At 47.4% G+C, this 13,504-nt stretch overlaps 1 long non-coding RNA gene across 1 annotated transcript; it reads left to right on the forward strand.

The window, feature by feature from the left end:
* The first annotated feature begins 3,490 nt into the window (after positions 1 to 3,490).
* LOC144774442 (uncharacterized) lies at positions 3,491 to 12,039 on the forward strand. Its single transcript, XR_013600254.1, has 2 exons — positions 3,491 to 3,566; positions 11,633 to 12,039. It is a non-coding gene; the product is annotated as an uncharacterized LOC144774442 (long non-coding RNA).
* Positions 12,040 to 13,504: the final 1,465 nt, after the last annotated feature.

Here is a 13,504-nt window from a genome sequence, read left to right on the forward strand (position 1 = left end):
CTTCAAAGGCTCCCCATACCATTTGCTCCTGCCTCCCCGCCCACTGCTTCACACTTCACGGCCGCCAGGCCGTGAGCTCGCATTTCTGCCCAGCAGCTTCAAAGGGATCTTCTTTCCCGCCCACTTCCCGTGACTCGCATTTCTCCTCCCCCCTCCCCACAGCAATGCCAAGAGCTTGTTTTACAGGTTCCTAGAGGCCTTTCAGATTCCCTATCATTCACAGCTTGACTTCAAAGGGATTTCATTTCGCGGCCGCGTTTTTTCTGCCCCTGTTAGGCTCGTTTTTTTTGTGCCTTTGCCATCTTCTTTCATCACATATTCACCATCCTGACAAAATGCATCCACAGGCACAGACATTAATGGGTCACCCTCTTTTCGAACCTTTTATCTCCCTCTTAAAACTGTCCATTTGCTTTCAGCTTAAAGGGATCTCTCTCTCTTATACTCATGACTAATCCCCCTCCTCCCCCCCCTCATCCGAAAGTCAACGGATTGTCAACTATGCTGATTGGTGGAGGGAGAGCTCATATTATACTGGCGTGTTTCTATTGCACGCTTTTCACTGTATTTCTTTCAACAAGTGTCCTGCCCATCCGCCCATCTGCAAGCAGCAGACATCCACAAGCGTCAGACATCCGCAAGCGTCAGACATCCGCAAGCATCAGACATCCACAAGCGTCAGACATCACCAAGCGTCAGACATCACCAAGCGTCAGACATCCGCAAGCGTCAGACATCCGCAAGCGTCAGACATCCGCAAGCGTCAGACATTCGCAAGCGTCAGACATCCGCAGGCGTCAGACATCCGCAGGCGTCAGACATCCGCAAGCGTCAGACATCCGCAAGCGTCAGACATCCGCAAGCATCAGGCGTCAGACATCCACAAGCGTCAGGCATCCACAAGCGTCAGGCATCCACAAGTGTCAGACATCCACAAACATCAGGCATCAGACTTTTATTTAAGTATTAATTATTAAAAAAAAATTAAAAACCATTGTTATTTGTAATATTAATACATGTAAGTCACGTAAATACAACACATATTGCATTACAAATGCTATAGGTGTCACATTTGCGAAAGTTATAACTATTGGCATGGTAAATGACAAAGCTATTAATTTCGCTATTTTCAAAAACAAAACCTAAATAAAAAATTTGTCATTTACAATACCAATAGCTCAAACTTTCCTAATACGAGACCTATTGCATTGCAAATGCTTGTTCTACTTTTCTTCTGTCAATCTTTTTATGTTTTGTAATTTACTACTTTTTTCTTCAGCTTTCTTTCACTCTCCTTTGACACATTTTTTTCGCTCCACTTTCTATTTTCTCCTTCTTTTATTCTCCGTTTTTCCAACTTCTCTTCTTTGTCTCCTTTATTTATCTTCTTGTCTTTCCTCAATTTCTTATCTTAATTTCACTTTTTTCCCTTTTTTCTGTATTTGCTCTTTTTTACTTTCTGATTTGTCCTTTCTTTATTTCAGTGTTACCTTTTGCTATGTCTTTCTTTTTTTCTTCCTTCTCCTTTCACTTCTGTTTCCTTCTTTTATTCCTTTTTGCTCTTCTCCTTTATTGGTTCTCTGTTTAGCTTCTGTTTTTTCTTCCTTTCTTTTCCTCATCCACTTTTTTATTCTTATTTTTTCTCTTTGGTTTTCTGCCTTCTCTCATGTATTTTCTCTCATTCTCTCCTTTTTGTTTGCTTCTCTTGTCATCTTTCTTCCTCTCCCCTTGATTCTCTTCTTTCTCCTTCCATCTCTCATATTCTCACCCCACCTCTTTTTCATTCTCTTCCTTTCTTGCTGCTTTTCTCTTTTTGTACTTTACTCTCTCTCGTTTGCTGGCTTTGACTCTTCCCTTCCTTTTTCATTGCATTTCTCTCTTCCTCTCATCTGCTGCTTCCTTCCACTCCTTTTGTCTTCCTCACATTTCCCTTATCTCTCACTACTTCCTTTTTATTTTGTCTCCTTCCTTTCTTTCTTCCGTCCTCCATTTCTCTTCCACTCTTCATTGCTTTATTTCAGTCTTTCTTCTGTTCTTTCTTACTTTCGTTAAAGACTGCCTACACTTTTCTGTCATTATTATCTGACTGCTGTACAGTGTGCGTGTCTCTGCCATGACATGTTTACTTGTAGATAGGTATGAAGTCTGCATGGACCTCACAAAATATATTATTGCTAATGGGTATTTGTGCCCTAACTCTCAAAATGAGCGGGGTCATACTATGCATTGCATGAATACGGACAGAAGTATAAATTAGATTCTCACTTCTCAGTGTGATTCATAAACAAGGGACAAAACGGATCCTTGGGTACACCCACAAGTTTACATTTGCTATATTGCTCATGTAGCACTAACGCTGTATCGGCACTGGAGTAGGACCGGGGTACCCTCGTGGCTGTGTTTAAGTTATGTGGACTTAATGTACTTTTATTTACATCCATATATTAGGTGGCATCTCAATGAATATTTCAGTGAGTAAAAGTAGCTCTCGCTACAGAAAAGGTTGAAGACCCCTGACATAAACAAAGAGATATATTTTTTTATTCTAGTTTTCTTTACTTCAATAAAGAAAGAAACAATCATAAATGTCCATAAGGTGCTGAAAAAGGCATGGCGCTGTGCAAGTTGTGACAAAGGCGAATATTGGTACGCAAAACAATATTTACAAATAGAAATACACTTTTGATTGACAGTATATATTTGGCAACACAAAACTCATACATGCAGCATACTGTACAGAGGAACAACTTAATAGCAGCAACTTCAACGGGTCTTCATCAGAACATAGATCAGTTGTAGCAACCCATGGCAAATAGAGTCCGAAATCCCCAGTTAAAAAACAATTTCTTGATGATTACAAGTATTATTTGGGGTGTGCAGTGATCTTACCCCAGAAAGATATCCAAAAAATCCATAAGGGCTGCCGCTCAGGCTTTCAAAGTACTTTAAGGTAAAAAAATCACAAATAAATTAACTTTCCTACAACTCGCAAAAATGCATTGACTGACTCAGGAGCGCCAAGTATCAAAAGTGTGTACACCGCCCAACAAGCACCTACACACTAACAGTTGTGGAAAAAACATAGAACGGGCTATAGTGCTGCAGCCTCTAAGCATATGTGGAATAACCATGCAAGGCCAAAAGACGAAACGCAGAAGAATCAGAGAAAGACCTTGAAGACAAAGACGAATCAAAGATACAAGGCGACTTTTGTTTGTGAATAATCTTTATTCATTTTACGCACAACACAACATGCAGCTTTAAATACGTCATAGCAGAGTATTGCCGCTGGCCCGCGCGACACGAAGGGGAGCATGGGCGGGACAGCGCCTTAGTCCCACACGTCGGGCGAGCGGAGCCTGCAGCGCGCCACCCCCCTGAGCCGCCCTCCTCGCCACAGCCAATAGGGAGTGCTCTCCTGGGGACGGGGGAGGCGTTCCCGGGGATATATAGTAGGCCCAGCAACTTTGCTCGGCCTCTCCTGCCCACGTCTGGTCCCCTGGGCTGCTCTGCGCTGGCTTGTCCTGGTGACGCGTCGTGCCTGGTCTTGCGTCGTGTTCATTCTGGTGAGTGTTGGCACTGTGGCGGTGGGCCCCTCCCCCCCACCCCCCCTCCCTTTCCTTTTGTGGCTCCGTGTGGGAGTTGGGAGTACTGGTGTTGTTGGTCAGGGGTCGGGGCCGGAGAGATCCGCGAACCCCCGCCCCTCATGCTGGTGTTGTTTTTCGTGCGGCAGTTATCAGCGGCCTCGAGCGCGGGTGACTGGGTCATGCTTGTCTGGCTCTGAGTCTGCGGCGGTCGGGAAGGTGTGTGACGGAGTGTCCCCCCCCCACCGGGGGCCATTTTGGGGTGATGCCTCGGGGAATGCTTTGCCTCTGCTGGCTGACCCTGAAGCGTTATGCATATCACTAGTGCGGATCCCGAGGGGGGAGCGACGCATTTAGTATTGCTGCTGAGGTCGGCCGAATGGATAACGTTACTGCACGGATACGTATGCCTAGTACCTACAGTGCTTAGAAACGGTACATAAAATATTATATTTGGGCCATCGGGGTTCACGGGCGGGCACTATAGGCTGTTTGCACCGCCCGTGCTGGGACGGAGTGTTTCGCCAGTGGTGGTGGTGTCCTCAGTTTTGGCGTGCCGTTTCTTCCGGTTCGGGTGCCCCTGTCGGGATGGTGGGGGTCGGGGCGGTGGGTCCGCAACCATGCCCGTTTGCTGGCCTGTCTGTTGCCGCTCGGTTGCGTAACATCCTCTGGGTATCCGGTCGTTCTTTTGTCAAACAAAACCATGGACGCGGAAAATCTATATTTTGTAAATGGCTTGACAGAGGCCAGGCTACTGTTGGTCGGGGTGCGGTTTCGCGGGAATAATTGCTGCTCTGTAGCGGGGAGATCCAGAGGTGCTCAAGTTTGCCTGGTTCGGCCACAGATGCCTTGAAAACAAGGGCCATGCTTTCTAAGAATATTGCATAGAGGTTGTATTAGAACGGGGAGGCGGCCAAGCAAGATGGGAGAGAGGGAATGTCTGTATGGCGTATTGTAAGGTTAACGCCGCCGAGGGTGCCTTGGAGTCTAGGGGTTTAAGGAGCTGAAGGAAGCTAGGCGCCATGGCAGCCGTGCCTACCCCACACACGCAAGGCTCCCGGTTACGTTTCAGCTTAAACTTCGATGTGCGACCTTTCCGTGGCGCGAGTAATGAGTCCATGTAAGGTCACCCATTAGCCCTCGGCCTCTAGCGTGAGTGGCCACCACCAACGGTGGCAGGGGTGTTGGGGTCATGATCACCATTGGGCCCTGGATGTTTCTTTCGAGAATCTGGTCACGCGGTTAACCGGGTTTCCCGGTTTCAGTAATCTCAGAATGAGTCGGTCCGCCTTGAAATTCAGTGGAAGAAAGGCCACTCTGTCTCGCGTATTGTCGTACCAGTGTGGGAGTCCTATTATTGTTTCAATAGCAGGCGCTGTGTTGTCGATCAGGCTGAAGCGAGCAGAGTGTTGTTCGGGTGCAGGGTTGAGCTACATCTGCAGAGCAATACTTCTGGGAGGAAGTGCATTCAACATACGGCCTCTTCCTGGCGCATGTGTGCTGTTCATGTGCCATACTGGTCGTAGCGGGCACCGGGCGTTTTCCTGGTGGGCGGTAAGGGCGAGGGCTGGTTCATTGTCCGTCGCATGTGGTTAATGGCGCCCGCTTGCGGCCATTGTCATGGGCTGTATGTTTCACCATTTTTCGGCGCACGCGGGTAATGGCGCCCGGTATAGCCATTCGGCTTCGTTGTCTATTTATTTGTGGGGGACAGGTATGTTGGCCGTATTTAGATGGGATTGGGCATGCACGTTTTCAGGATGCAGGCTTACTGAGTCGCCTTTTGCCCTTTATGTCGTACGGTGTTTTACGTGGTTCCATGGTGTGGCTGCCCTCTGGGGCACGGCACTCTGTGCCAGGGTGCTTGGACATGCCTTTGGGCAGCGCAACCTGGACAACACCGGGAGCGGAGAGGGATGATTTCTCGATCGCTTTCTTGGCCGGCCTTTGTCACTGCGTTTTGGTTCTCGTGCCGATTACGGCAACTCCGCTCGGTGGCAATTTTCTAGGCAGAAATTTATCAATGATGTTTAGCAATTATTCCGCTCGTGTCCATACTCGGGCGGTGGGGTGTTTTGCCACCGGTGGAATGGTCCCTCAGTTTCGGTTTATCCGACACGCTGGAGTTTTGCATGTCCATTCAATGGTTTTGTTTCTTTTCTCTCATGTAAGTGCATTACATAGCACGGGTTGACACTTCTGCACTTGCCCTCGAGTAGTGTTTTGTATCCGGGCATGTTCATCTTTACGACTGTGTCGTACGCCGTGATAGTTCTTAATAACGTAGTATTGCTACACAGCAGGTACCTTTTATGCTTTTAATATATGGTTCACACGCAATTATAATTTTGCTTTTTAGATATAGATTGCCCACACAGTTATTAATGGGTAATTTACCGGGAACACTTTGGCTAGACTCCTGGCCCCTCCCTGCCAATAATTACCCAAGTAACCTCCTTTTAGTGGCAAGTAAGTTATCCGTTGTACATTGGTGGCACTGTTAATGATGCCTTTTTACCGACCGTAATTTTGATCCAAATTTTCTAGGTGAATTTATCACCCGAGAATTTGAAAATACCTTTCTGTATCCAGGAGCCTCAACAAGCCAGATGTTTCTCCCGTGCCCCCCGCCCCCCGCCTTGCACTTGTTTGGTGTGTGGGGAGGGCTGTCCTGCTGGCAAGCCACGCGTCGTTGCGGTTTGTTTAGCAGTGCTCAGGCGGGGCTCCGGGCGGTGACCATTGGGTGGTGTCCTTCCTGCACCGCTGACTCTGAGAGCCGCGGAAGTTGGTGCTTGTCACTCGACCGCCTTGTAGTTGCAGGCAGGTGTCATGCATCTCTTTGATGCAGTGATTACTCCTCTGTCTACGTTGGTCACGTCTTGGTTAGCCCCTCGAGGGCTACGGTTATGGGTAGCCACGGAAGGAGGAACTTTCTTGGTATTGCTTCCGTGAGGGACTCGCATTATGTCTCCCGGCCATTTTTCTGCAATTTTTCAGTTTCCTCAGGCGTTTTAAGTACAGCCTCTCGGAGCTATTCTACTAGGGTGAATGTCAGCCCGGAACTGTTACAGTGCTCCCAATGTCCACCCTACTAATATACTGCTCTTGTTACCTGTGCAATCACTGCGTACAGGTAGCAAGCAGCGTGTTACAAGAGAAAAGTGAAGTGTGCATATTACATTTGTGTACCAAATCCAGGTGACAATTGCGTTCTAGCAGTAAGGGGTTTTCGCACAAAGTGCATTACAGGTTTAATGGTATAATGTACGCAATCCACACTAGTAGGATTATTGCACAACAATTTTGGTGGGAGCACAAACAGTAGAAGTAACGCTACATAGCATGGGCGGACCTTGAGCTAGTGGCGCAACTAAGCTCTGCCTATTATTAGTTAATATGACGGTGGGCTAGGTATTTCCCCGCAGTAGTCCTAATATCTTAGTGCACCTTGTTGGTTGGGAAGGTTTTTCCTTTCTATGTTCTCGGTGTTAACGCTGTGTCCTAGTCTTTACCGACTCTCCGCACCACAAACGCAGTGCATAGTCACGCACTCTCCCTATATTGCCCTCATTTAGCGCTGATCTCAGAGCGTATCGGAGTGCTAGTTTCAGGTTATAATGGACAAAGTTGGGCAAATGTTTCAGGGAATAGCTCACTTGCCATTACAATAGGACTGGTAACTCATGAGGTAATTACATAAGCCTCAATGTACATGTAGAGGCTAAATACATGACATGTAAGAAATTTCCACGGAACCAAATTCGTGAGCTGGGGTGGACGTAGCATAATATGTGTTTCAAGATAGCAGTTGAATAGTCGTCATAAGGGCATGACACGTTCCACACGATTGAATGGCGCTGGAAGCAGGCATCGGTTTGCACCACCCACCCCTCACGATTTCCAGCCCCACCAAGAGAATTATTTCGGAGTTCTCAGCAGTTAAATCATCTGGTTGAAAGTGCGTGGTTGTATAGTGCTGTCGCATAGAATAGAAAGCGCCGTTGTAGGGTGCCATGCTACCACTAAAATGAATTATCGCAGAGCTAGTCAACCATCGCTCCTTGGGAATTGTGAAACATGAGTGACCTGATTCCATTTATAACCGTTTGTTCCAGAAACAAAGTCGTTAAAATTCTTTCGGCCTGTACTACCTGTGTATTCTTCGGTGAGAGCAGTACATTTTCGAGAGCAGTACATTTTCGTCACTTACTTTCCGGGGGAGTCCGTGTGTCTCGTACTGGGTTAATATTGGGGCATAAGCAGTTGGGTTTGCGATCAAGCTAAACCTGGTTAAAGGGAGTTTATTCAATAGAATAGTTCTATCTATAGGCGCGAATGAAGCTAATTCTGCCCCTTTAACGTCACTGGATATCAACACGCATGTTGAGCCAAATGTGATTCCAGCAATAGATTAGCTTCGTTCACTGTTCTTGCATGGGGCTATTCATTGGCTTCGACCATGTTACCTGGGGACCTGGTTTGAGTCTTGGTGAGGACGCGAAACGTCGGTGCTTCTGGGAAAATTTCTTAGCTCCACCAGTCCAAGGGAGATGGTCATGTAATATAACTGGTGCCACATAAAACATCTGATACAGGATCCGGCAACATCTGTAGTAATTTTTAGAACACAACCCAAATTGTGGCGGTTGAATTTTAACGTAATTTAAGAACACAACTCTAATTGAAGCAGTTGAATTTTGTCGTAGCCCTCCTTTTAATATCACATGGGTTCATGGTTATTGTAAACGATACGATTCATGTATATGCCCCCTACTTTTGGGGTCGAGTTCGCGCTGGAGGACTAGGGTCTCTTGCCTAAGGACTGCGATCACGTGAAGTTTCTTCATTATGGAATTTAACATGAGTTGCCGATAAGATCCAAGTATGACCTGCACTTTCATACTAGGAATAGAGGTTTTAATTTGCACCTTGCAAATTCTTTAAGTTGGTAGGTGACACTAGTCACCATATCGTACACATATCGGGCTTCTATAGCTTATACTATAGCTTTAAACTCTACTTCCAATGCAGCCATTGTATTCTCTTACCAAGCGATAGACCAGTGCTGCGCTAGTGAACTAGCTTTGTATCTGGTTAGCAGGTACCCCTGAATTCAAGGTGTCTGGGTTACAAGACATCAACTCTGCAATCATTAGAGACAGCATTTAGCACTTTAAATAATAAAGCAACCCCAAAGGGATGCAAATGCTTTCCGCGATTGGTACTACATATCTGAATGGGACTCAGGTTACAAACATCATCGTGATGGAGGGGAGAGAGCCCTCTGGGGTTTCAAGCGTTCTAAACTGATAAATGCACCCACTGAGTAGTCGTAACAGCTCAATGTACGGACTTAATAAATAGTGGTAGCTATAAAGCGCCAGCTGCAAAAGGTTTTCAGAACATTATTCGATAGTTTATAGTATAGAACGGCGAACCGTAAACCATAGCAGCTTCTTTTACACTTCCCTTCCAATTAATCTATCTGCTGCGAAGTTCAACTATGCGAATTTAACTTCAAGCAATAAAACTTAATAGATCTGGTGGGTGAACGTAGCCATAACGGATATTGGAGACAACAGAAAGCTATGGTGTAGGGCACGTGGAAACATAATTTTAAGGGTGATTGCAGGTTTCTTAATTCTGCAGGCATAAATACAATGTGTTTAACTCACACATGTAATCCTAAAAGGCACTGCAGTATTATGCAGTAAACCACATCACTTTCAGGAGTGTCCATTCGGATGTTTTGACATATTAATGCAATATCATCCAACAAAACGTGCCAAAATTCAGAAATAGCACTGTATCCCCGAAGTATATTTTGCCCTTACTTTAGCCGGGTCCAATGCCACTGAAAGCATCACAACATCCACCAGGAAACCATTATGACCCAAAGGTGTCTTCATGTTTTAAAGGCATCATAAAGTTAAGTTTGGTATAATTTATACCAATGTCAGTAACACAATTGCTAAGACTTCTACTATTGAAAATACATGAGGGAGCAAACAGTGCATTACAGAAGGTTAAGTGATAAGGGTGCAGGTTGCAAGAGAGACACAGTACAAGTGGAGGTAAAATACTGCAATATGTGTTAGACACTCAGGCCTAGAACAAATGTAATGTAGGCGATGGTGGCATTATGCAAGCAGCAAAAGCAAACAACATGTGAGAAGCAGCAAACAGTGTCTTACAAGAGGAAATGGCGGGTGCTTGTTTCAAGACAGTACAATGCTGCAATAAATGGCAGATACTCCGCAGGGACTCAAGAAGGCATGCCAGCGACTTGTTCACTCCATAGATATGTGCGGGCACTGTAAGAGTATCAGGTAATGACTCTTTAGGGTATGTTGAAAAGGTGTACACACAGCATTTCCCAGTACAAGCGATAACAGTAGTATCTGCACACAAAAATTTCACATTAACCGTAAGATTCTTTATGAAATGATAAAGTTAGCGATTTAATTGGGTACGTTTAAATGTGTGGTAAATATGTACTTCCGTATATTGGTTCATTCACCTTTAAGCACACAGACCTTTCCCTAGTGTGGGAATTCCACTGCGAAATACTACTGAAGGATGGGAGTGACAACCGGGAGGAATAAGTAGAATTAGAAAGAAGGGTCACAATTGTGAATACCTTGCCTTATTGTGAATCGGGCCAAACATATACCCGAACACTAGGAAACAAGTGCAATAAATGGCATGTCAGCCCTAAATTACTGTACAGCCAATGCCAATACAGTGCATTACACACAAAATGGGATTGCTTTAGCACACATTCTCTACATCGAAAACATGTACAACCTCCTAGCTTCAGGTTAACAGTGAAAGCTTGATGTTCGCCTAGAAGAGAATTAGGAGTGCATTATGCGTGCTGCAGGGGCACAAGCGCAGTCCGGAAATAGGAACCTTACACCAATATTCTGGGAATGAGTCCAAACCCACCACACATCAGAATGTGGACTCGTTAGCGGCTTGCCCCGTGGCAGACTAAAAGTGAAGGCAACCACCATGTGCCTGCAAGAGGTGTGGCTTATGTAACTAGGGGTGTGGCCTAAGAACCGTAGCTAAGCATTCCCCGGTAGAGGTGCGGCTTATGTAACAAAGGGCGTGTCCTATGAACCGACCTAAGAAATCTCCAGAAGTGGTGTGGTGAAGGGTACTATGATAGAGGTGCACTACACAGCGACCGAAAGTAGCTAGGTGGGTGGGGGGCTCTGTCATCGACGGAAGCCTCCTCCAGAGCTGTGGCGGAGTACAGGGCGATCTGGAAGCAGATGGACAGTAGGGGTACCTCTGCGGCAGAAGGATACAGTCTAAATACCTCTGCCTGGCACAGTAAGGGTGCCTGAGCCAAGAACCTGGAGCCGTGGGGGTTCCAGGAAACAGCGTCGGCGCCCCGTTAGTCCTTTGGGCGGTCGGGGGGCCTGAACCGACCGGGGGTGTGCCTCATCTCCCCGCCCTGACAGGGGGGGCGGGAGTGGAACGAAATAAAGTGATAATGTGCTGCACCGTCAGAGCATCGCCTCGCCGTGCAAGATGGCTCCTTAGGCATGCGGGTCAGCGAGGGGCTGCCGCATTGGATCGCCTGTAAGATGACCCACCTATCTGATACCTGTTGTGCGAAATAAACCTGCATCACTGCTTTCCCACAAATATGTCTCATGAGTTTCCTTGGTATGTAAGTGTAATGTGCGTAGGGCGGAGTAAGCGCTGACGGTGTGGGCACTATGCCGCTGGCCCGCGCGACACGAAGGGGAGCATGGGCGGGACAGCGCCTTAGTCCCACACGTCGGGCGAGCGGAGCCTGCAGCGCGCCACCCCCCTGAGCCGCCCTCCTCGCCACAGCCAATAGGGAGTGCTCTCCTGGGGACGGGGGAGGCGTTCCCGGGGATATATAGTAGGCCCAGCAACTTTGCTCGGCCTCTCCTGCCCGCGTCTGGTCCCCTGGGCTGCTCTGCGCTGTTCCCACCCTGAACCCTGACCCAGCTGCAGAGCGGCGGGCGCTGTTGTGAATCCCTTAATGGTCATGTTTTATGTTGCAGGCGGAGTCACAGGGCGATCTGGAAGCAGATGGACAGTAGGGGTACCTCTGCGGCAGAAGGATACAGTCTAAATACCTCTGCCTGGCACAGTAAGGGTGCCTGAGCCAAGAACCTGGAGCCGAGGGGGTTCCAGGAAACAGCGTCGGCGCCCCGTTAGTCCTTTGGGCGGTCGGGGGGCCTGAACCGACCGGGGGTGTGCCTCATCTCCCCGCCCTGACAGGGGGGGCGGGAGTGGAACGAAATAAAGTGATAATGTGCTGCACCGTCAGAGCATCGCCTCGCCGTGCAAGATGGCTCCTTAGGCATGCGGGTCAGCGAGGGGCTGCCGCATTGGATCGCCTGTAAGATGACCCACCTATCTGATACCTGTTGTGCGAAATAAACCTGCATCACTGCTTTCCCACAAATATGTCTCATGAGTTTCCTTGGTATGTAAGTGTAATGTGCGTAGGGCGGAGTAAGCGCTGACGGTGTGGGCACTAAGAATATCGTACATTTCCATTTGCATTATTGTGCCTACTGAGTGGACGTGGAGGGTGGGGGGGGGTATGGGGGCTAACCTCCATGCTGAACATTACTACGACAGTAATTCACCTCAGAGATAACAAGCTGATGTTTCTGTACAAAGCTGTATCAAAACATAACTTTAAAAAACTGAACTATTACAATCTCCTCCGTAGCAAAAACTGCACATCATTAAGGGAGGATTGCCATCCAGTGGAGGGAGGAGGCACTTACACTAGACGCAGCGTTGGCTGTCCTCCGTTTGCTGATGCAGAGGAGCTGAGCATGCGTGCTCGCTTTAAATCCGTGAGCTGAACTGAGCACACGGCGTGCACACTGGCTTTTACTTGAAGATAACAAGCATTTGCAATGCAATAGGTCTCGCATTTGCAAAAGATTGAGCTATTAACATTGTAAATGACAACGTTTTTATCTATGTGTTGGTTTGGAAAATGTACGCTACTTTGAGCTATTGACATTGCAAATAACAATGCCTTTTTTTTTCGTTTTTAAAACAAATAAAAGGCTTTGTCATTTACAATGGGAATAGCGTAAATGCGCGACCTATTGCATTGCAAATGCTTGTTTTTGAGCTGCAGTGGCTGCGCTGGTGGCGTCTCGGTTACTCAAACGTGTATGCATGCACCTTTTAAGCAGATCTTTACACGGCCTGCTGAGCTATTGCTGACAAAACTTTAATTCGAACAACAAAACGAGTATGTAATATGTATACTCATTGGCTGTTTTGCCTGGCCGGAGCAAAATGTACAAATCCTATTCCGCGGATCTGCTTTCCACCGCTAAAATGCTGGTTGTTATCAACTACAAAAGGCAGAAAGTATCCTATGTGTGCTATGCATTCAAAGATCCATCCCTAGCAAACGAGGCGCTCGACCACTTGCCGTTAATGACAATTGGCTTACAGCACAAAGTAGCTGGTGAAGAACACATTCCACCGCACCTCAAAGAAATAAATGCACCTAGTTCCATCTTTTGCGCTTTCACCAAATACGTGTACGCGGGACCAGGTGTCAGAATAGCGCTTGGTGAGCTGCCAGACCGCACAAGCGCTTTGGACAGCTGACAGCAGACCTGCACCAACCGTTTCCCTTTTTAAAATCACGCTCCGGGCACAATAGACTGGGAACAAGAACGCGCGTCATAGGAACTATTTATAGTGCAGGGCCCGGTACTGGCTTGTGTGCTTTTCCTTGGCCGTGTTTGTGCTACGCACTTTCCCAGCGGGGCCCTTGACTCAGCGCCGCAGGTAACAGTGACTGCGTATGCCCGGCTCCGGCTGCCGTCAGCACCTGCGCTTCCGCGAAGGGAGACCCGGTTCCGGGCAGGGCCTGCTCGTCCATTACCTGC

The sequence above is a fragment of the Lissotriton helveticus genome, chromosome 1_1 (genome assembly GCF_964261635.1).
Source record: "Lissotriton helveticus chromosome 1_1, aLisHel1.1, whole genome shotgun sequence".
Taxonomy (NCBI): Eukaryota; Metazoa; Chordata; class Amphibia; order Caudata; family Salamandridae; genus Lissotriton; species Lissotriton helveticus.